This window comes from Somniosus microcephalus, chromosome 14, assembly GCF_052327205.1.
Source record: "Somniosus microcephalus isolate GS21.2 chromosome 14, FLI_Smic_1.0, whole genome shotgun sequence".
NCBI lineage: Eukaryota > Metazoa > Chordata > Chondrichthyes > Squaliformes > Somniosidae > Somniosus > Somniosus microcephalus.
In genome coordinates this window covers 121115967-121137923 of record NC_141000.1, presented here as the reverse complement: position 1 = coordinate 121137923, position 21957 = coordinate 121115967, and the positions used below count along the sequence as shown (strand labels likewise).

The following is a 21957-nucleotide window of genomic DNA, read 5'->3' as shown; positions in this document are numbered from 1 at the left end:
ACTTCCTGAGGCTATGAATCAGTTCTTCATCTGCCTCAAAGTCTTCTGACCATGGCAGCCACCTCCCTTGGCATTTATTCTGTGAGTCACGTTCACCCATCACCCCCTGTGCTCGCTGACCTGCATTGGCTCCCAGTCAGACAACGCCTCAATTTTAAAATTCTCAGCCCTGTTTTCAAATCCCTCCATGGCTTCACCCCTCCCTAACTCTGTAACCTCCTCCAGCCCTACAACCCTCCAAGATCTCTGCGCTCCCCCAATTCTAGACTCGTGCATATCCTCGATTTCAGTTGCTCCACCATTGATGGCTGTTCCTTCGGCTGCCTAGGACTTAAGCTCCGGAATTCCTTCCCCGTGCCTCTCTTTCTTCCTTTAAGATGCTCCTTAAAACCTACCACTTTGACCAAGATTTTGGTCACCTGTCCCAATATCTCCTTTATGTGGCTCGTGTCAAATATTGTTTGATAATCGTTCCTGTGAAGGGCCTTGGGATGTTTGACGATGTTAAAGGCGCCATATAAACCCAAGTTGTTGTTTTTGTTGAGGGAGGTGCAGTGGGATGCCAAAGGTTAATTTTTTCCTCCCAACGTGCATCAAGGAAGAGAGGCGGTCGGTGCATTCCTCCAGCCATTTCTGTTTCTCCGAGCAGAATCGGCCCCTTTGAACGACAACAGAAACCCCCTTTAGAGACGCAGCTGCCTATTATCTTCTGGCCCCGATGATGGCAAGATCCCACAATCTGGGCCAGAGGCCCTTTGTGAATTCCTAATGAGGCTGTCGTTAGGAAACTCTGCAGCATCAGCCCAGCTCAATGGCGGAGAACATTATGCATGCTGCTCCGCGATTTCCATCACTTTAACAGCAGACCCCCAAAACAATTGCCCTCGCAGCATTGAATACTCCTGTGCTGGGGTACAGTGAGAGTTGGGTGGAGGAAGAGGTGGGCCAGCTGACAGATACACCATCTCTTTTTATTAAAAAGGAAGGTCGTCGTCGTACGTGTCTTCATACTGTTCCCTTTGGGGAACTGTATGAAGTGGTGGAAGGATTTCTGGCCGCGATTAACGCTCCTTCCGTGACCGTAACCATCTTCGTACCAGCCATTAGGGTGGTTAGTCCTATGGCGGGAGGGTTTTACGGGCTCCCACAACCCATACGATGGGGGGGGGGGGCCACCCACACCCACACCCACGGACGCAAGTATCCTGCTGGATGTCAACCCAGAATTTAGAGCCGGAGCTCCGACTCCACTTGCCGGGACTGTCTGGAGCAGGGTTCGAAACCCTACGCCTTCTGGCCCAGCGGCGGGGACGCTACCGCTATGCCAAAGGCCCACTCCCAAAAGGAAGGTAAGAAGGAAGGACCATCTCTTTTTGGAAGGAAGGAGGGAGGCAGGGAGGGAGGGAGGGAGAGAGAGAGAGAGAGAGAAAAAGAAAGAAAGAAAGAAAGAAAGAAGAATGTATTTATATAGCACCATTCACAACCTCGGGACATCTCAAAGTGCTTTACAGCCAATGAAGTACTTTTGAAGTATAGTCACATCTGTAATATAGGCCAATGACACCTCATCCTTTTCCGATGGGGGTCCCATGGAGGTTCTAGCCAGTGAGAGGTTGTATCAAGATTGTCGGACATCAGGTATAACTGCTCCAGGTCTCAGTGACCTCACCCGTCTCTATGCCATCATCCTGAGATGGGCTGGTTAATACAGTCCAAAGCGCTCTTGGATGGAGATGATTCCTCGATGTGGAAATTGAAGTTGGAATTGGGACCAAGTCATTTTGAAATCTGAGCATTCTCTGTGACTATTGATAATCACACGTTTCATAAAATATATGGAACAATTCATTAGCATATTAAATACTGGTGCAAATTACAGGATATTATGTTATTTAAATTGCAGTTGATAAATCTAATTAGCGTACGTGTTAATCTCCAGTCTGTAAGCAGTTCATTGAAGATTTCCTCAAATTTAAGATAAGGTGTATTTGTAATCTCTGAGTTCTATCACTAAATAAATGTGCGAACAAGTTCCAAGGACTGGAGGGATGTGTCATCCTCCTCCTTAGATTATTGTCCTTCCTGCGGCCAGCAGTAAATTATTTTGCTGCTGTTGCTGGTTGCCATGGTATCTCAAGCTGTTGCTATGGACCAGCTTCTCTATTGCTGCCCACCTGTGGGCAGAAATCACCCGAATCCCACCCCCGCCCACCACCATCCCTGCTGGTGCGGAGATTTCCTGGGCATAAACTGGAGGCGTTATTGCCCCGATTTTGTGCTCTGTGCATTGCATTCTAGTGTGACTCCAGGCAATTTTGAGGGCCTTGAGATGCTCACCTGATCCATGGATTTTGTGAATAGCGGCGAGTTGGAGGCGGGACAGCTGCTTGTCGTGTCAATGTCCCGCCTCCATCCTCGCCTGACCAACCAAAGGGATTTTCCCCTGATTGCGCTTGTTAAGCCCGCCCTGCGGGCTCAGCAGGCCTGTTAGGGAGGAAGTCACTGACAGATCACGTCAACGTCAGACATGCTATCTATCAAGACTTCTTCAAAGAAGAAATGTCAGCGTTTGACAGCTCTGTGAAGCTGTCAAAAATCGACATTCTCTTAAGTTTGATGAGTCCTTGTGTTGAGGACTCATCAAACCTTTCAAATTTGTAAATTTCACATGGCTATTGGAACGGAGATTCCAACAGCCACTCTGTGAAATTGACAAGCATGATGTCGGCTCTCCCGATCCACCGCGGCTAAAAGCTGTATGAAGGTAAGTGAACACTTTTTTAAACTTATCACTTAGCTTACACACTTACCACTCCACACTTGCACCCATCACTCACCTCTACATCTTACTTCCAGGTGCCTCCGACCGCCGCAGACCTCCTCCACGACTCCTCCAACCCGATGGGGCTCTCTGAGGTCGGGAAACCTTCACCTGTGAAGGTAAAATGGCACTAATCCGTTTTTCTGCCTGTTAACTACCTGTTAACAGGCAGTTAAAAGGATTAAATGCCTTTCCCGCCTCCAGGAGACGGGACCCGAAGCTGCACATCTTCCCGCCTCCTTTTGCCATCCGCCCCCACTTTCTGCTACTTTACCGGCTGTCCCACCTCCATGCCCGTCTCCTCGGGGCTTGGAAAATCCAGCCCATAGAGTCCCTTTTTCTTGACAATGATAGCTCATTTGCAGTATGTGCAAAATTTGTGACCCCCCACGTTTAGTTGGTGAGGGCCCGTGAAAAAAAATGGAGGTACCTGCACTTTTATTGATGTCTTTCAGTCGCTTGTTGTTACTGTGTTGAACTGTTGTGTAGAGGTAGTCTGGGATCAGTCATTTTGGCCAGAACACTCCCTAATGAGCTCTACCCAGGTGTCTTCAGCCCATTGTTCCGACTGATGATGCCAGGGGAATGGAACATCCAGATGTTCTATTAGGGGCGTTCTATGCCAAATGCTTGCTCCCAGGCTGCCTAGAACCAACAGTTCTAAAGGGTATTGGATTCACTTGGGCTAATGTTCCCGGGCTGCAGAGAGAAACATTGGACAGGGTTCCCACTTCTGATCACTATCCAGTGATTCCAGGTGGAAAAGGAGCAGGCACTTGTAATGTATGTACCTTTAAGGGGGAGAACTACTTTTTACAGCTCCTGTATCCTGTAGTACCAGCAGTGACCACACCTGTATATAAACCCTGAGTAGTGATCTGTGCAGTCAGTTGCAGTTTGAACCCTCATTCAGTAAACACCTGTTGATCGTTCCCTGCAGTCTTTTGTCTGATTATTGAAGGACACAACATTAAGATACACGGATCTAACATTGGCGATGACGCAGATTCGAACCTACCTGCAACTCTGCATCACCTCCCAGGGATTCGCTCCTGGAGAACAGTGGAAGGAGGTCGAGTCCAGAAGCAGGGGCGTCGACCACGGGCAACCGCCCAGTCATCCAGCGGAGATTTGAGCATCGCAGGGGAGGCTGTTGAGAGCCAGGCTTGGCTTTCCAGTCATGGTGGTCCAGCGAAACGGGCTGGCAACAGGTACTGCGCAGACCCTTCCCGGACAGCGGCGGCTAGAGCCGACCGAGCGGCACAGAAAAAGGTCGAGCAGCGTCGACGGGGGAGAGAGAGAGGGCAGAGCGCACAGGGCACAGCCGGTGTTCAGGACCGAGCGGCGTCAACGGGGGAGAGAGGCGAGAGAGAGCAGAGCGCAGCCGGTGTTCAAGGGCCAAGCATCGTCAACGGGGGAGAGAGAGAGCGCACAGGGCGCAGCCGGTGTTCAGGACCGAGCAGCGTCAACGGGGGAGAGAGGCGAGAGAGAGCAGAGCGCAGCCGGTGTTCAAGGGCCGAGCAGCGTCAACGGGGGAGAGAGGCGCGCAGGAAAACGCGAGGCGCTGCCATTGCCATGAGGACCGCAGAGAGCGGCATTGGCAGCAGCGCAGGAGCAGCGCACGAAACCCACAGGGCATCGCCATTTGCCGCGAGGACCGCCGAGAGCGGCGTTGGCAGCAGCGCGGGAGACGCCATTTTAAGCCGCAGCGGGGAAGAAAGGAAAGCGCGGGAGATGCCATTTTAAGCCGCAGCGGGGAAGAAAGGAAAGCGCGGGAGACGCCATTTTAAGCCAGTCTAACCACACCCAGAAATGCCGAAGAGTGGCAGTATCACAGCATTCGACAATGAAGTCGAAGATTGGACGACATATGTCGAACGCATAGAAGTATACTGCAAGGCGAATGAAGTGCCAGATGACAAGAAAGCGCTGGTATTGTTGAATTCAATGGGCGCAAAAACGTATGGCTTACTACGAAACCTAGTAACCCCAGAGAAGCCAGTAGAAAAGGATTTTGAAAACATAGTGTCAATCCTACAGGACCACTTAAACCCCACACCGCTGCTGATAGCAGAAAGATTAAAGTTTCACAAAAGGAACCAGCATAAAGATGAAAGTAATGCTGAGTATTTAACGGAACTGCGCAAGCTATCGAAACACTGCCAGTTTGGAACGGGAGTAGCAGATACTTTAAGGGACAAGTTTGTGTGTGGGCTTCAAAGTGAAGGAACCCAGAAACGGCTTCTATCAGAAAAGAATCTTACGCTGGACAAGGCTTTCAGCATTGCAGTATCACACGAAGCAGCCGCACGGGGCGCTGCAGAGATGCAACGGAGACCGCAAGAATATGGCACAAATGAAATGTCATACGGAACAGTGACGTGCTATCGCTGCGGCAGAACAACACACGACCATAATGATTGCTGGTTCAAGGACAAAGTGTGCAGACAGTGTGGAAAAGTAGGACACATAGCAAGAGTCTGCAGGTCGGGAAAGAAAACCAGCAGCAAGAAATCTCCACAGGAGAAGTACAAGAAGGTACATAAGGTGACGGAGAGTAGTTCAGATGAACAGAAGAGTGATACAGACTCCGGAAGCAAGGAGCTGGGTTGTCTGAAATGACATAATGTGATCAAAACGGAGGATCACCAAACTATCTGGGTCACGCTCAAGATAGCAGGAGTCCAAGTGAAAATGGAATTGGACACAGGATCAGCCCTAACAGTCATAAACCGAAGGGACTACAAGCGGCTATTCTCACATATACCCTTGAGAGATACAAAGATTGTCTTGAAGACGTACACGGGGCAAAAAGTCTACCCCAAAGGAAAAATAAGGGTGAACGTTATATATAACTGCAAGGAAACACCAAAAATGGACCTATATGTATTGCCAGATGGAGGACCACCACTACTAGGACGTGAATGGATCTGGAAGATACAACTAGATTGGCATTCCATACAAGCACTGACTGTAGATGCCAAAAAGGATGATGACGTCACACCTGGACGACTGTCAAAAATGCTAACTGACGCACAAGAAGTGTTCCAGCAGGGACTCGGAACACTAAAAGGCATAACAGCGACAATCAAACTAGAGGAAAATGCAAGCCCAAAGTTTTTTAAGGCCAGACCGGTACCTTATGCGATCCGCCCAGCCGTCGAAGCAGAGTTGGAAGGTTTGGAACGTTCAGGAGTACTGTCCAAAGTGGACTGGAGCGAGTGGGCTACACCCATCGTTCCTGTAATGAAGAGGTCGTTGAGTAATACGCTTGGGGAACCAAAGAAGGTTCGCATCCGTGGGGACTTTAAGGTGACAGTGAACCCAGTCCTTCACACTGTACAATATCCGCTTCCGCGGATTGAATATATTTTCACCTCGCTATCTGGAGGGAAACGCTTCACTAAGATTGATCTGGCCCAGGCGTACCTGCAAATGGAGGTAGAAGAAGCCTCGAAACAGTACCTCACGATCAACACTCATAAAGGTCTCTACCAATACAACCGGCTGGTGTTCGGGGTAGCATCAGCTGTGGCTAATTGGCAAAGGGCAATGGAACAAGTCCTGCAAGAGATTCCAGGGACCCAGTGTTATTTGGACGACATCCTGGTCACAGGCGAAAATGACAGTGATCACCTCGCCAACCTGGAGCAGGTGCTCACTAGATTGAAGGAATATGGGCTCCGAGCTAATCGCCACAAATGCGAGTTTTTCCAGAAGCAGATCTCGTATTGTGGCCACGTTATTGATAAAGAGGGGTTACATAAGTCCCCTGAAAAGATTGAGGCAGTAGTCAAGGCTCCAGCACCGGAAAATGTGTCACAACTGAGGTCGTTCCTCGGGCTGGTGAACTACTACCATAAGTTCTTGCCAAATTTGTCTACCGTACTACACCCACTGAACACCCTACTGCAAACGGGGTACCATGGAAGTGGAGTGACGAATGTAAACGAGCTTTCCAGAAGAGCAAAGCATTGATCACATCAAAAGAGGTGTCAGCTCATTTCAACCCAGCAGTACCAATTCGGTTGGCGTGTGATGCATCACCCTATGGCATTGGAGCGGTGCTGTCGCACAAATTCCCGGACGGCTCGGAGAGGCCAGTAGCCTTTGCATCTCGGTCACTAACCTCAGCCGAGCGTAACTACGCCCAGATTGACAGGGAGGCCCTCAGCCTAGTGTGGGGAGTGAAAAAGTTCAATCACTATCTGCACGGGCAGAAGTTCACCTTGCTGACTGACCACCAACCACTTGTCTCCATCTTTAATCCAAAGAAGGGCGTTCCGGTCGTGACTGCGCAACGGCTACAAAGATGGTCCCTTTTTCTAGGGGCGCACCAATATGAAATCGAGTATAAGGGCACGAAACAGCATGGAAACGCTGATGGGCTATCACGCCTGCCACTGCCTACTGCGGAGGAAGCACCAGCAGTGGATCCTGTCAAAATATTTCATTCGACTATAATTGAATGCTTGCCAGTAACTAGCACTGGTATAGAGAAGGAGACCCGAAATGACCCGACACTGTCTCGGGTATATGATTTGACGGTGAAGGGATGGCCAGCACATGGCGACTCACTGTTGCCAGCATTCTCATCCAGAAGAGAACAGCTGTCAGTATGCCAGGGGACCTTGATGTGTGCATCCCGAGTTGTAATTCCACCCAAGTTAAGGGAGAGAGTGCTCAATGAGCTTCACGAAGGTCATCTGGGAGGGGTGAAAATGAAAAGCCTTGCTAGGGCTTATGTGTGGTGGCCGGGGATCGATCAGCAAATCGAGGACCTGACAAAGAGCTGCTCAGGATGCCAGAAGGTCCAAAATGCACCACCACATGCCCCTCCACACCCATGGGAGTGGCCCTCATCTCCATGGCAACGGGTGCATATTGATTTTGCTGGTCCATTCATGGACTCAATGTTTTTAATAGCCGTGGATGCGCACTCGAAATGGCCTGAGGTGATCAAAATGTCCTCCACCACCACGGAGAAAACTATTGCAGTCCTACGGACCATTTTTGCCAGGAACGGCTTGCCAGAGCAGATTTGCTCTGATAACGGACCACAGTTTGTGTCCGAAGAGTTTCGAAGATTTATGAAAAGGAATGGGGTAAGGCATTACACATCCGCCCCGTATCATCCAGCCACAAATGGATTGGCTAAGAGGTTCGTACAAACCTTTAAAAAAGCAGTAAAGGCCATGTGCGATGACGACATTCCACTGCAGCATAAGGTGGACAATTTCCTGTTAGCCTACAGAAATGCGACACATGCAGTCACCAACCAGGCCCCGGCCATGATGTTCTTTAACCGAAGGTTGAGATCTCGTCTGGATTTGCTCAGACCAAATGTACGAAGAGATGTTGAGAATAAGCAATTCCAGCACATCAATGAGAAGCCGACAAGGAGCTTCAATGTAGGGCAACCAGTCTTGGCCCGCGACTACCGAACAGAGAAATGGCAACCAGGAACGATGTGCACACGGCAGGGGCCACTAATGTACACAGTGGATGTTGGGGAGAGCATCGTGAGACGCCATGCTGACCAGATCCTAGAGTCACAGGAACGAGTCAACCCCATGTCTCGGCCATACATACCTGGTGAGGAACCCGACGTACAGGTCGCATCTACCTCAGAAACAATAGCATTGGAAGCTGATGAATCAACTGACGACAGGGTGTTAGAATCGCCTCCGCGCCAAGAGCAAGACACTCGGGAAAGGCGTTATCCAGAAAGAATCAGGAAGCCTCCTCAAAGACTGAATTTATAAATAGACTATTTTCAGTTAATGTTGCATGTTAAAAGTGTTAATTGTAATTAGTTTGATATTTAATTGTTAAATGAGTGTTATGGTACTGTTAATCTAAAAGGGGAGGAATTGTAATGTATGTACCTTTAAGGGGGAGAACTACTTTTTACAGCTCCTGTCTCCTGTAGTACCGGCAGTGACCACACCTGTATATAAACCCTGAGTAGTGATCTGTACAGTCAGTTGCAGTTTGAACCCTCATTCAGTAAACACCTGTTGATCGTTCCCTGCAGTCTTTGTCTGATTATTGAAGGACACAACATTAAGATACACGGATCTAACAGCACTGATACTAGGTGAGGATCAGACCCACACAGCCAAGTTGTCTTCCAAAGCAGCGCGTAATCTCTCACAAATGAATAATGGTCGGTTGGGTGAGGTACCAGAGGGAATCGCATACCAGCATTAGTCACTGTCTCAAGGAGAGCGTGAAGGAAAATGGTTGGTTTTCTTACCGAAATTCTGCTGCTTCACCTTGCTCTTCATTTATTCCTTTATTAACCTTTGCATTCTGACCGAGCATATGGCAAATATTACAGGGCTGGGAAATGGGACAACCCTTTCACTCTAACCGGCCCCACCCCCCACCCCGCCAATCCTCCCATCCCAACCAAGGTGCTCCTGCATGCCAATTGCCATGATGGAAAGAACGTCAAGCTTCAAGTGGAGTCGAAGCATCAAACCATTGTTTCTTTCCCATGCCCAGCATACATGGAACTTGTGCCAACTTCATGAAGGGCAAGGAAAAAAAAACATAATAAATCACAGCCTGTCACTGAATTTCAGAACCTCACCAGATTTACAAGGATGGTTCCAGGGATGAGGGACTTCAGTTGCTTGGATAGACTGGAGAAGCTGGGGTTTAAGAAGTTTGAGAGGAGATTTGATCGAGGTATTCACAATGGGTCTGGACAGAGTAGATAGAGAGAAACTGTTCCCATTGGCGGAAGGGTCGAGAACCAGAGGACACAGATTTAAGGTGATTGGCAGAAGAACCAAAGGAAACATGAGGAAAAACTTTTTTACGCAGCGAGTGGTTAGGATCTGGAATGTTCTGCCTGAGAGGGTGGTGGAGGCAGATCCAATCGTGGCTTTCAAAGGGAATTGGATAAGTACCTGAAGGAAGTAAAATTTGCAGGGCTACAGGGAAAGGGTGGGGGAGTGGGACTAGCTGAAGTGCTCTTGCAGAGAGCCGGCACGGGCTCGACGGGCCGAATGTCCTCCTTCTGTGCTGTAACCATTCTATGATTCTATGATTCAATGAACAGGCCCCAGGAGTGTAAACTGTTCAATTGTAAATGGGCAATTGGATAAATCATTGCCAGATAACGCAAACTGTGGCTCCAAGACACTCAAGTATTCTTGTTTCATGTGTGATGGAATTGGAAGAGTGTCTCTAGCTAGTTCAGCTGCATCAGAGTGGAAGACCTCCCTGAATTTGGCCTTGGGCTTCTTCAGAAACAGAAGTTGTACCTTCTGAGATTACAGTAGCATCTGCAACACATTATATTGGATCTTCATTTTAATCTCCTAAGGGTCCTGCGAGATTCTGCAGAGTCTGGAGTAATATATTTATGGGTGGTTGGGGTGGGAGAGGAGTGGCTAGAACTTCATTCCTAAATGACCTCCTCCTCTGTCCATCCCCACCCCACCCCCCTCCCTCCAAAGGTGCTGATTCATGCTGGAATATTGTTCCACAATGGCTAGCCACTAACTCCTCCAACTGGGCCTTCTTCAAGTGTGAGCCGAGACTGTATGAGTTGGCAGGGTGAGTCATTGTGGTGGGAACACTGTCTGAACCCAATCTCATGCTCACCCACTATCCACCCATGCATAGCTTCCAGCAGGAGTCTAGCTTGGGTAACAGGAGGGAGAGCACTGTCTGGCCTTCCCATCCGCCTTGTCCAAGTGTGCTAACTGTGGTGTATGTAACCGTTCCACCTTAAGAGAACTATTTTAAGAGATGCACTACTTTATCTTGGCTGCTGTATACTGTAATACCGGTGGTGACCACACCGGTATATAAGTGCTGTGTAATGATTTATTGGGCAGTTCAGCCTGACCTCCGACTAGTAAAGACCTGTTGAATTTACTCTTGTGGTCTGTGTGCAGTGATTCTTATTAACAATAACTAGAACACACAGACTTAACAGTGGCGACGATGACGATCTTACCCTGCGGCAGAGATATATCCAAGGCAGTTTAACGGGTGTCGAGAAGAGGCATCCGCCCTCATCATCCTGCTGAGAAAAGACTCGGGTCTGAAGAGCAAGGAAGAATCCTGACACGAAGCCTTCCATCAGCAACAGGCAGTGATCATCCCTTCTATCACGGTGGTGGGTAAGCCGATCAGCGACGAGCAGCAAGTCGGCCACGTTGGCTGTGAAGTAGGGGAGGGAAAAACGGAGGATATAAGGGCGGAGAACTCGACCACGGCCGGGGAAAAGAGCCGGACAGAAGTCGGGGCCAGAGGCGCTGAGACTGGGGCAGCGTAAGGCACGGGAGCCGCGGTGAATGCAAACGCAGCCGGTGTAAAAGACCAGGCTGCAAGCGGGCTGGGAGACGCAACAACGTCGAGAGAGAGCTCGACCGCGACCGGGGAAAAAGGCCGGGCAGCTACCGAGGCCGCGAGGCGCGGAATAAAATTTAAAAAAACCGCGGAGAACTCAGCCGCAGCCGGGGGAAAGGACCGGACTGCAAGAGGGGCTGGGAGGCACGATTTGAGAACCGCTGGGGAGGGCGAATGCAGCAATACGGCAATCGCCATTACAGCCAGCGGGGGAGAAAGGCAAACGCGGGAAGCCGCCATTTTCATAGGCGGGGGAAGAAGACAAGCGCGGGAAACCGCCATTTTGAAAAAAAGTAAAAGAAAAATTTCTTTTTGTTTCTCAAGAAGATTGCGAGGATGCCTAAGCGTGGTAACATCAACGATTTCGATCCCGATGTTGAAGATTGGGCCACGTATGTAGAACACATAGAGATTTATTGTAAGGCAAATAAAATATCAGATGAAGATAAAGCACTAACCTTACTAAACTCAATGGGTGCGAAGACATACGGGATATTGAAGCATCTTCTATCACCAGCTAAACCGGCGGATCAGGCTTTCGCTAATATTGTTGCTGTCCTGAGAAATCATTTGAACCCCACACCGCTGATGTTAGCGGAACGATTTAAATTTTATGCGAGAACGCAACTGAAAGAGGAAAGCAACGCGGAGTATTTAATTGAACTGCGTAAGCTAGCGAAATACTGTCAGTTTGGGGAAAGACTGACAGAGGCACTGAGAGACAAATTCGTGTGTGGATTGTCGAAAGAAGGAACACAAAAGCGGCTGCTTGAAGAGAATGATCTTACACTTGATAAGGCTGTCACTATTGCAGCATCGCACGAAGCCGCAGCGAGAGGCACTGCGGAAATGCAGCTGAAGGCAGCGGTACTCAGCGTAGATCAAATGGCTTTGGGTACAGCGAAATGTTATCGTTGTGGAAAGACAACACACGATCAGAACCAATGCTGGTTTAAAAATCAGGAATGTAGAAAATGTGGCAAGCTTGGTCACATAGCTAAAGTATGCCAGTCAGGAAAGAAGACCAGCAACAAAAAGTCACCGCAGGAAAAGTGCAGAAAGGTACATAAGGTGGCTGAGAAGAGTTCGGATGAACAGAATTCAGATTCAGACTCCAACAGCAAGGAACTGGGTAGTCTGAGAATTCACAATGTGAGTAAGGAAGCTGACCTACAAACTATCTGGGTCACACTTCAGATAGCAGGAGTCCAAGTGAAGATGGAATTGGACACCGGATCGGCGTTGACGGTCATGAATAAGCAAGATTACAAAAGGTTATTCACACATATTCCCCTACGGGATACGGAGATAGTATTGCAGACATACACGGGGCAAAGAGTATACCCCATCAGAAAGATAAAAGTCAAGGTGGTACACAAGGGCAAAGAACACCAAGGAATGGACTTATATGTACTACCTGAGGGAGGTCCACCACTTCTGGGACGGGAGTGGATCACGAAAATAAATATGGACTGGCACTCCCTAAAAGCAATAACGGTAGATTCCGGAAAAAAAGATGTCAAACCTGAACGATTGTCCAGAATATTGGATGAGGCTAAAGAGGTGTTCCAACAGTGACTGGGAACACTGAGAGGAATTACGGCAAAAATCAAGATTGCAGAACATGCAAACCCAAAATTTTTCAAAGCCAGACCGGTATCTTATGCGATACGACCTGCTGTGGAAGCTGAGCTGGAAGGGCTAGAACGTTCAGGAGTACTGTCTAAGGTGGACTGGAGTGAGTGGGCCATGCCCATTGTTCCCGTCATGAAGCGTTCATCGAGTAACAAGCCAGGGGAACCGGGGAAGGTCCGCATCTGTGGAGACTTCAAGATCACGGTTAATCCGGTGCTTCACACGGTGCAATATCCGCTTCCGCGGATTGAGGATATCTTTGCTTCATTGTCTGGCGGGAAACACTTCACCAAGATAGACCTGGCGCAAGCGTACTTACAGATGGAAGTTGAGGAAGAGTCGCGCCAGTATCTCACAATCAACACGCACAGAGGCTTGTATCGATATAATAGACTGGTTTTTGGAGTGGCTTCGGCTCCAGCAATTTGGCAGAGGGCCATGGAGCAGGTATTACAGGGAATTCCAAGCACTCAATGTTACTTGGACGATATCCTGATTACAGGAGATGACGATGAGGAACACCTTGCAAATTTGAAACTGGTGCTCACCAGATTGAAGGAATATGGACTTCGAGTTAATCGCCAGAAATGTGAGTTCTTTCAGAAACGGATCTCGTACTGTGGTCATGTCATTGACCAGGAGGGGCTGCACAAGTCACCTGACAAGATTGAAGCTGTTGTGAAGGCTCCCGCTCCGGAAAATGTATCCCAGTTGAGGTCGTTCCTTGGGTTGATTAACTATTACCATAAGTTTCTGCCAAATCTATCCACGGTGCTGCACCCGCTGAACGCTCTTTTGCAGAAAGAAGTACCATGGAAGTGGAGCGAGGACTGTAAGAAGGCCTTTCGCAAAAGCAAGGCATTGATAACCTCAGAGGAAGTGTTGGCTCACTTCAACCCAACGCTACCTATTCGTTTAGCTTGTGATGCTTCTCCTTATGGTATTGGAGCAGTACTCTCACACAAGTTGCCAAATGGCTTGGAAAGGCCAGTCGCATTTGCATCCAGATCATTGACCTCCGCTGAGCGCAACTATGCTCAGATAGATAGGGAGGCTCTCAGCCTTGTGTGGGGAGTAAAGAAGTTTAATCATTACCTGCAGGGCCAGAAGTTTACACTGCTGACAGACCACCAGCCGTTGGTATCCATTTTTAACCCTAAGAAGGGTGTTTCGGTGATGACAGCACAGAGGCTCCAGAGATGGTCCCTTTTCCTAGGGGCACATCAATATCAGATAGAATTCAAAGGTACAAAGCAGCATGGTAATGCTGATGGGCTGTCGAGCCTGCCACTACCTACTGAGGAGGAGGCACCGACGGTTGACCCGGTGGAGTTATTTCACTCGACCATCATCGAATGTTTACCTGTCACCAATGCAAATATTGAAAGGGAGACTAGGAATGACCCGACACTGTCCCGGGTCTACGAATTGACAGTAAAGGGATGGCCAGCCCATGGTGATCCACTGTTACTGGCATTCTCAGCAAGACGAGAACAGCTGTCCATCTGTCAGGGAACATTGATGTATGGAACAAGGGTGATTATCCCTCCTAAGTTAAGAGAGAGAGTTCTAAAAGAACTACATGAAGGTCATCTGGGGGGAGTCAAGATGAAAAGCCTTGCTAGGGCTTATGTGTGGTGGCCGGGTATTGACCAACAGATAGAGGATCTGACGAAAAGCTGCTCAGGGTGCCAAAAAGTCCAAAATGCACCTCCAATTGCACCGCTGCATCCATGGGAATGGCCTTCAACCCCATGGCAACGTGTACATATTGACTTTGCTGGTCCATTCATGGATTCCATGTTTTTAATTGCGGTGGACGCACATTCTAAATGGCCAGAAGTGATTAAAATGACTACCACTACCTCGGAGAAGACGATCGCGGTGCTAAGAACGATATTTGCAAGAAATGGATTGCCAGAGCAAATATGTTCAGACAACGGACCACAGTTCGTGTCAGAGGAATTCCAGAAATTCCTGAAGAAGAATGGGGTGAAACATTATACCTCTGCCCCATATCATCCAGCTACGAATGGGCTGGCCGAGAGGTTTGTACAGACGTTCAAAAAGGCAATAAAGGCCATGAGCGAAGATCAGATTCCACTGCAACACAAGGTGGACAATTTCCTACTGGCATATTGAAACGCCACCCATGCAACAACAAACCAAAGTCCTGCCATGATGTTCTATAACAGGAGGTTGCGGTCCAGGTTGGACTTGTTAAAACCAAATGAGCGGAGGGAAGTCGAAAACAAACAGTTCCAGCATATCAATAACAAGCCCACTCGGAGTTTTGAAATAGGACAACCGGTGTTAGCCAGGGACTATAAAAACGAGAAATGGCAATCTGGAACAATTCGGGCCAGACAAGGACCCCTGATGTACACGGTAGATGTTGGTGAAAATGTAATGCGACGTCATGCTGACCAACTGGTGGGATCGAGAACAAGGGTCGAGCCCATGGTTACGACAGAGACAACCGTGGAGGAAGTTAGTGAACCTGAAGCATCTACCTCAGAAGTGAATATACCTGATGATGATGTCCTATCCATAGGGGATCAACTAGATGAGTCACCCCAGCAACGAGAACCAGAGACCCCTGAAAGGCGTTATCCATCTCGGATCAGGAGGCCTCCTCAGAGACTGAATCTGTGAACTATTTTTACATGAAGTTGTGTATATATGTTATTATGTTATGTTTAATGGGGAATATATACTGTTAAGCTAAAAAGGGAGGATTGTGGTGTATGTAACCGTTCCACCTTAAGAGAACTATTTTAAGAGATGCACTACTTTATCTTGGCTGCTGTATACTGTAATACTGGTGGTGACCACACCGGTATATAAGTGCTGTGTAATGATTTATTGGGCAGTTCAGCCTGACCTCTGACTAGTAAAGACCTGTTGAATTTACTCTTGTGGTCTGTGTGCAGTGATTCTTATTAACAATAACTAGAACACACAGACTTAACACTAACACCTACAGCGGCCAGGTAGACGGACATTTGCTAATTCAGCACATATTTGGGGTACGGTAGCTGAGTGGTTATGTTATAGGGCTAGTAATCCTAGAGGCCTTCATTAATCATCCAGACACAGGAGTTGAAATCCCACCATGGTTGTTTAAGAACTTGAATTCAGTTTTTTTTTAAATGTCCGGTATCAGTAAATGTGATCATGAGGCTGTCGGATTGTTGTAAAAGTCCAACTGGTTTACGAATGTGCTTTCGGGAAGGAAACCTGCCGTCTTTACTTAGTCTGGGCCGATATGCGGCACCAGTTTCACACCAACGTGGTTGACTCTTAACTGCCCTGTAAAGTGGCCTAGTGAGGCACTCAGATGTACCTGTGTAAGAACATAAATAAGAACATAAGAAACAGGAGCAGGAATAGGCCATTCGGCCCCTCGAGCCTGCTCCGCCATTCAATAAGATCTGATCTTGGCCTCAACTCCACTTTCCTGCCCGCTCCCCATACCCCTTGACTCCACTGTTTTTCAAATGTCTGTCTATCTCCGCCTTGAATATATTCAATGACCCAGCCTCCACAGCTCTCTGGGGTAGAGAATTCCACAGATTCCCGACCCTCTGAGAGAAGAAATTCCTCCTCATCTCCGTTTTAAATGGGCGACCCCTTATTCTGAAACTACGCCCCCTCGTTCTAGATTCCCCCACGAGGGGAAACATCCTCCCTGCATCTACCCTGTCAAACCCCCTCAGAATCTTATATGCAAGAAGGAGGCGCACCACCACCTTCACAGGGAAACTCGGGCTGGGCAGTAATTTCTGGCCTTGCTAGCGACGCCCACAGCCTGAGAGCGAGTAACAAGTAAATGTGGCACCTGATACTCTCCAGGGCCCAAATGGCTCGGTATCACATCAGACTGTGCATTTACCTACGAATCCATGGAGGGGAATGTTTCCCCTTCAGCTTAAAGTTCTGATGTCCGAGCTCCAGATAGTACAATGATTATGCAATGGCCGGATGTGCTTGAAGGGTACGGAGACAAGTTGCACAACTCCACTGGGGAAGCTCAGACAGTTGCAACTGCTCAGAGCCTTGAAAACGTTCCTAAACTTTCATTTTTTGGAACTGATCTCCATGCAGATCGATCGTTTTTTACATTCTGCCCATGGTGCACAGCCCTGCTATTGCAGTGGTTGGAGTTTTCACGGTATAGAATGATGCAGCACAGAAGGAGGCCATTCGGCCCATCGTGCCTGTGCCAGCTCTATGAAAGAGCTCTCCACTTTAGTCCCACTCCCCCTGCTCTTTCCCCATAGCTCTACAAATTTTTCCCCTTCGAGTATTCATCCAATTCCCTTCTGAAAGTTACTACTGAATCTGCTTCCACCGCCCTTTCAGGCAGCGCGTTCCAGAACGCAACAAAGCGCTGCGTAATTTTTCTTCCTTCGTGTCGCCTCTGGTTCTTTTGCCAATTACCTTAAATCTGGGTCTTCTGATTACCGACACTCCTGCCACTAGAAACAATTTCTCCTTATTCACTCTATCAAAACCCTTCATGATGTTGAACAGCTCTATCAAATGACTGCCCATTGCGGAAAGAGTGGTGCTTCATAACGTAATGACATCAGGTCAACATTATAATGAGGTCAGCGGAAATACTGGCGTCTATATCAGAGTAGATTTTATAAATTAATTCCGATAGATCTTCGCATGAGAAGAGGGCATATTGGGATTCATTTTAGTAGGTGGAAATTTATTTGCGACAAACCCGAATTCCTGATGTGTGCTCCCGTTGTTTGAATGTCTGCGCTAATTTGTGAAATGTACTCCATGGTGCCTTAACGTGTTGCTGAAACATCTCAAAGCACTTCGTACAATGAGTCACTTTGGAAGTACATTGACCATCATGTAAGTAAATGGGGCAGTCACTTTGTATACAGCAAGATCCCACTATCGGCAATGAGGCGAGTGACCAGTTTGCTTTTTGTGCTGTTGGTTGAGAGAGGAACATTCCTCAGGGTACTGGGAGAAGTGCTTGCCTCCTTTGAATAGAGCTTCAATGCCCACTTGAACAGCCTGTGTGTCAGCCGTGGTTCAGTGAACGGCACTCTCGCCTCTGAGCCAGAAGGCCGTGGGTTCAAGTCCCACTCCAAAGCCTCGAGCACAAAATCCAGACTAACACTCCAGTGCAGTGCTGAGGGAGTGCTGCACTGTCGGAGGTGCCGTCTTTCAGATGAGCCGTTAAACTGAGGCCCCATCTGTTCCCTCAGGTGGACGTAAAAGATCCCATGGCACTATTTCAAAGAAGAGATGGGGAGTTCTCCCTGGTGTCCTGGGCAATATTTACCCTCATATCACTAAAATAGACTATCTGATGATTATCAGGTTGCTGTTTGTGGGAGCTTGTTGTGTGCAAATTGACTCCTGTGTTTTCTACAACAGTGACTACACTTTAAAAGGTACTTCAGTGGCTGTAAAGTGCTTTGGGATGTTTTGAAGGATGGGTAATATACAGTTAACACACTATTACAAAGAATTTGCATTTATATAGTGCCTTTTATGTCCTCATGATTTTCCAATATACTTCACAGCCAATGAAGTATTTATGAAGTGCTATAACTCAGGCATACACAGTTAGACAATTCGCACACAGCAAGGTCCCACAAACAGCAATGAGACAGATGACCATTTAATCTGCTTTTGTAGAGTTGGCTGAAAAAAAAAGTTTTCAAAAGGGAGTAACACAAACACAGACACATATAATCAAATAAAGGGTAGGTGTAACTTGCTGATAATAATGGATGAACATTCAAAGCCTCCGTATGACATGCTTTCACCCGTTCTGTTAAGGGGCACATGTTAACATCTCCCTTCCAAACAACAGAATGAGGAATGTCGTACGATTGCAATGAATACCTTATCATCAGCAGTCATTTCCACCTTTGAATGAGATGAACATGTTTTTTCCCCCCTTTAATTTATAGACTAAAGTCAAACTAGCCAACAAAGTTGATCAAATTAATGAGAATGTATTCATGTGCAGCATGTTCATTATCTTGCATACCTCTTAACGAGAATACTGGGCATCTGAAGGCAGATTACAAGGTGCCAATCCCATCGAGAGGTGCAGACCGTGTGGTGAGGACAAAGGGCTGAAGAATACACCACTATTGCTAAATGAACAGCATTTACTGGAAGTCACAGACACAATTTAGATGTTCACGTTCTTCGCATTGTTGCATGTGGGAGGTCTTCAGCTTATGCGCTTGGCCACAGAAGATGCACAACGAGGGGGGAGAGTGCAGAGGAGTTAAACTATGGCCCGTAATTTCCGATAGGCTTTCTGCCTCCTATCGGGAAAAAGATCTACGCCCTTACCTGAGGGCTGACGAGGTCCGGCCATTTCCGCTGCTGGGTCTCTCCTGGTGCGCGCACAGAGGCCCAGGAATCCCAGGGGCGCAGGCGGTTCGCAACCGTCCCTGGGGTCACGTGGGCCAGGCGAGCCAATGGGAGAAGGGAATCCCCCTTCGCGCTTTTGACAGCTGAGACATGTCAAAAGTATGAATGGGGATCCTTGAAAAAAGACATCAAAACATTAAATACATTTTTTTTTTAAACCATCACGTTTTTAAAATGAGTTAAAATGACATTAAATTAAATACTTTTTTAAAAATTTAATGTTTTGAAAAAAATAATTAAAGTTTTTTACAGGGCTAAAAATCAACTTGCCTTTTTTAAAAGTATTTTAAAATTATAAATGAGTGAAAAAAAAATATTTTTTCACTTTTTTAAACTCTTATGCTGGTAAAAGCAGGCCTTACGCCTGCTTTTACCAGGTGTAAGATTTTTAAGGGATTTCAGCGGGCGGAGGTTGTGCAGAAAGCGGAACTCTCCACCCGCAGAGGCCCTTCTCCAGGGCAGGCGGAGGATCAGTCAAGAGGATTCTTGACAGATCGGAAATGTCGGTTTTCAGCTCATGCGCTTTGCATGCCTGAAACCGGCACTTGCGAGGTCCCTACAGGTGTGTACACAGCTCGTACACACCCGTAGGCATCGGAAATTACGGGCCAATATGAATTAAAGTGTGGGTACGGCCCCACATCCTTGTGAACCGTGGGGGCAGCTTGATACAAAGTTGGGTTGTCAGCAGAGGCCTGCAGTGTAGGCCGGGTTTGCATGTACTCGCTCTTCGCCTTTGAAAGAAGCTGCGTAGGTGTGTGGTGAGAGAAAAGAGTTCCTAAAAAGTGGTGCAGTGGAAAAAGGAATACAACTCAGTTTAAAAAATCAAGGACATGAGGGAGAAGGGTAATGACCCTTGATCCCAGGCTGAGCTTTTTGTTATGACGGGCCTGTTCCTATAGTTATAGTTTCAGAATAAAGGGTCACCCTTTTAGAACTGAGATGAGGAGGAATTACTTCTCAGAGGGTCATAAATCTGTGGAATTCTCTGCCCCAGAGAGCCATGGAGGCTGGGTCATTAAATATATTTAAGGTGGAGATAGACAGTTTTTTGCAAGATAAGGGAGTGAAGGGTTATGGGGAGCGGGCAGGGAAGTGGCTTTGAGCCCAAGATCAGCCATGATCTTATTGAATGGCGGAGCAGGCTCGAGGGGCCAAATGGCTTACTCCTGCTCCTATTTCTTATGTTCTTATGTTCCTAGAGGCGTAACTATGTATGGAAAGCTTGGCAGGAACACAGCATAGACAATTTCAGGCGTGTAAATTGGAGGAAGAGTTATGTCTGTCTCAACTGCACCACCCCCCCTTTCCAAATGGCTGTGCCTAGGTATTAGTTTAACACAAGAACCTTAACACAAGAGGGAGGGGAATAAATGTTTTAAAATTTGGGCCTACCTGAGCAGGATTGTTCCAAAACAGCAGCAGAGTCGTTGAGTAAGAAACGGTGAGCGTTGAACTTACCTGTGCAGGTGAAAAACTTGGACTCGCCCACACTGAGCTCCACTTTGCCCAGAGAAATAGTCACTTGAAGCGTCGCTAAGATAACAAAAAAAAAGAGAAGATAAAACACAATTTATTTGAATCTCTGAACCTTAATGGAATCCAGATTGCAGCCTGTCCCTCATTCTCTGCTATCGATCTTCGTTCCATCTTCCCCACATTAGGTTCATACAGACATAACCCGAAAGTCAATAACACACTTTGAGAGCCTACTTGTGAAGATGAGGGAATGGGATGCAAACGCAGAGGCTGCTCAAGAGCTGGAGTTAATGGAAATTGTTGAAAATGTTATTCGACAGGCCGAACACTTGAGCTGCTCTGAGTGCCGGCTGTTACACAGATTGGAACACCTGTGCGGTCCCCAAGATTGTAGAAAAAAATATATACAATCATAGTCAGTAATCAAAGAAAAAGTTTATTATCTGACACTGACCCGTTTTTCCAAATCACCGCTCGATATTGGCATTCCTTGAGAGACTGCCTTGCAAAGCAGTTTAATATTATGACTCGTTCCAACTTCACCTCCCTGCCCTGACCTATTCTTCTTCCCCTCCTGGTTTCCAGCTACGACTCAGCCCCGTGGGGGGAACCAGCCGCTTACGATCACCAACCCTCCAGGATTGCTCAGGCATTAAAGCTCAATCTCCCGGACAGTGCCGTGAGCTAAAATCCCGGGGAGAAAACCATAGGGGTCTTAAAAAAAAACAACAACAAAAAAATTGCGTGCGTGTGTTTTTTGTGCTATTTTCTTCGAACGCTTTCATTTATTAGTTATAAAAATATTGGAGGTGGGGAAACCGGCTGCTTGACTGACAGTCAAGAATCATCCCGTCGGGAGGCGCTGTGCCTCGAGGATGGATGTGCCGGGTGACCAATGGCGTTGGTGTGGGGGCGGGGAAGCTGGGGGTGGGAGGTCATGTGATGAAACCTCCAGTAACATGTCCAACCTGCTTTGGCGACCCGACCTCCGCTACCTCACCCAAGAGTCCATTCGTCAAGGGTGAGCCTAAACAACAACAACAACTTGCATTTATATAGCGCCGCTAACGCAGTAAAATGTCCCAAGGCGCTTCACTGAAGCGATTATCAGACAAAAATCTGAGACACTATGACAGCCGACCAAAAGCTTACTCAAAGGTGTAGGTTTTAAGGAGCATCTTAAAGGAGGAAAGAAAGAGGCGGAGAGGTTTAGGGAGGGAATT

The 21957-nt window shown here is 47.7% G+C and overlaps 1 protein-coding gene across 1 annotated transcript in view; it reads right to left on the bottom strand.

The window, feature by feature from the left end:
* ncam2a (neural cell adhesion molecule 2a) overlaps positions 1-20787 on the bottom strand; it is a 659443-nt gene extending 638656 nt beyond the window's left edge. Inside the window, exon 1 of the mRNA XM_086007257.1 lies at positions 20717-20787. The gene's annotated coding sequence lies outside the window, so the exon portion shown is untranslated. The remainder of the gene's footprint in view (positions 1-20716) is intronic.
* Between the last annotated feature and the right edge of the window lie 1170 nt (positions 20788-21957).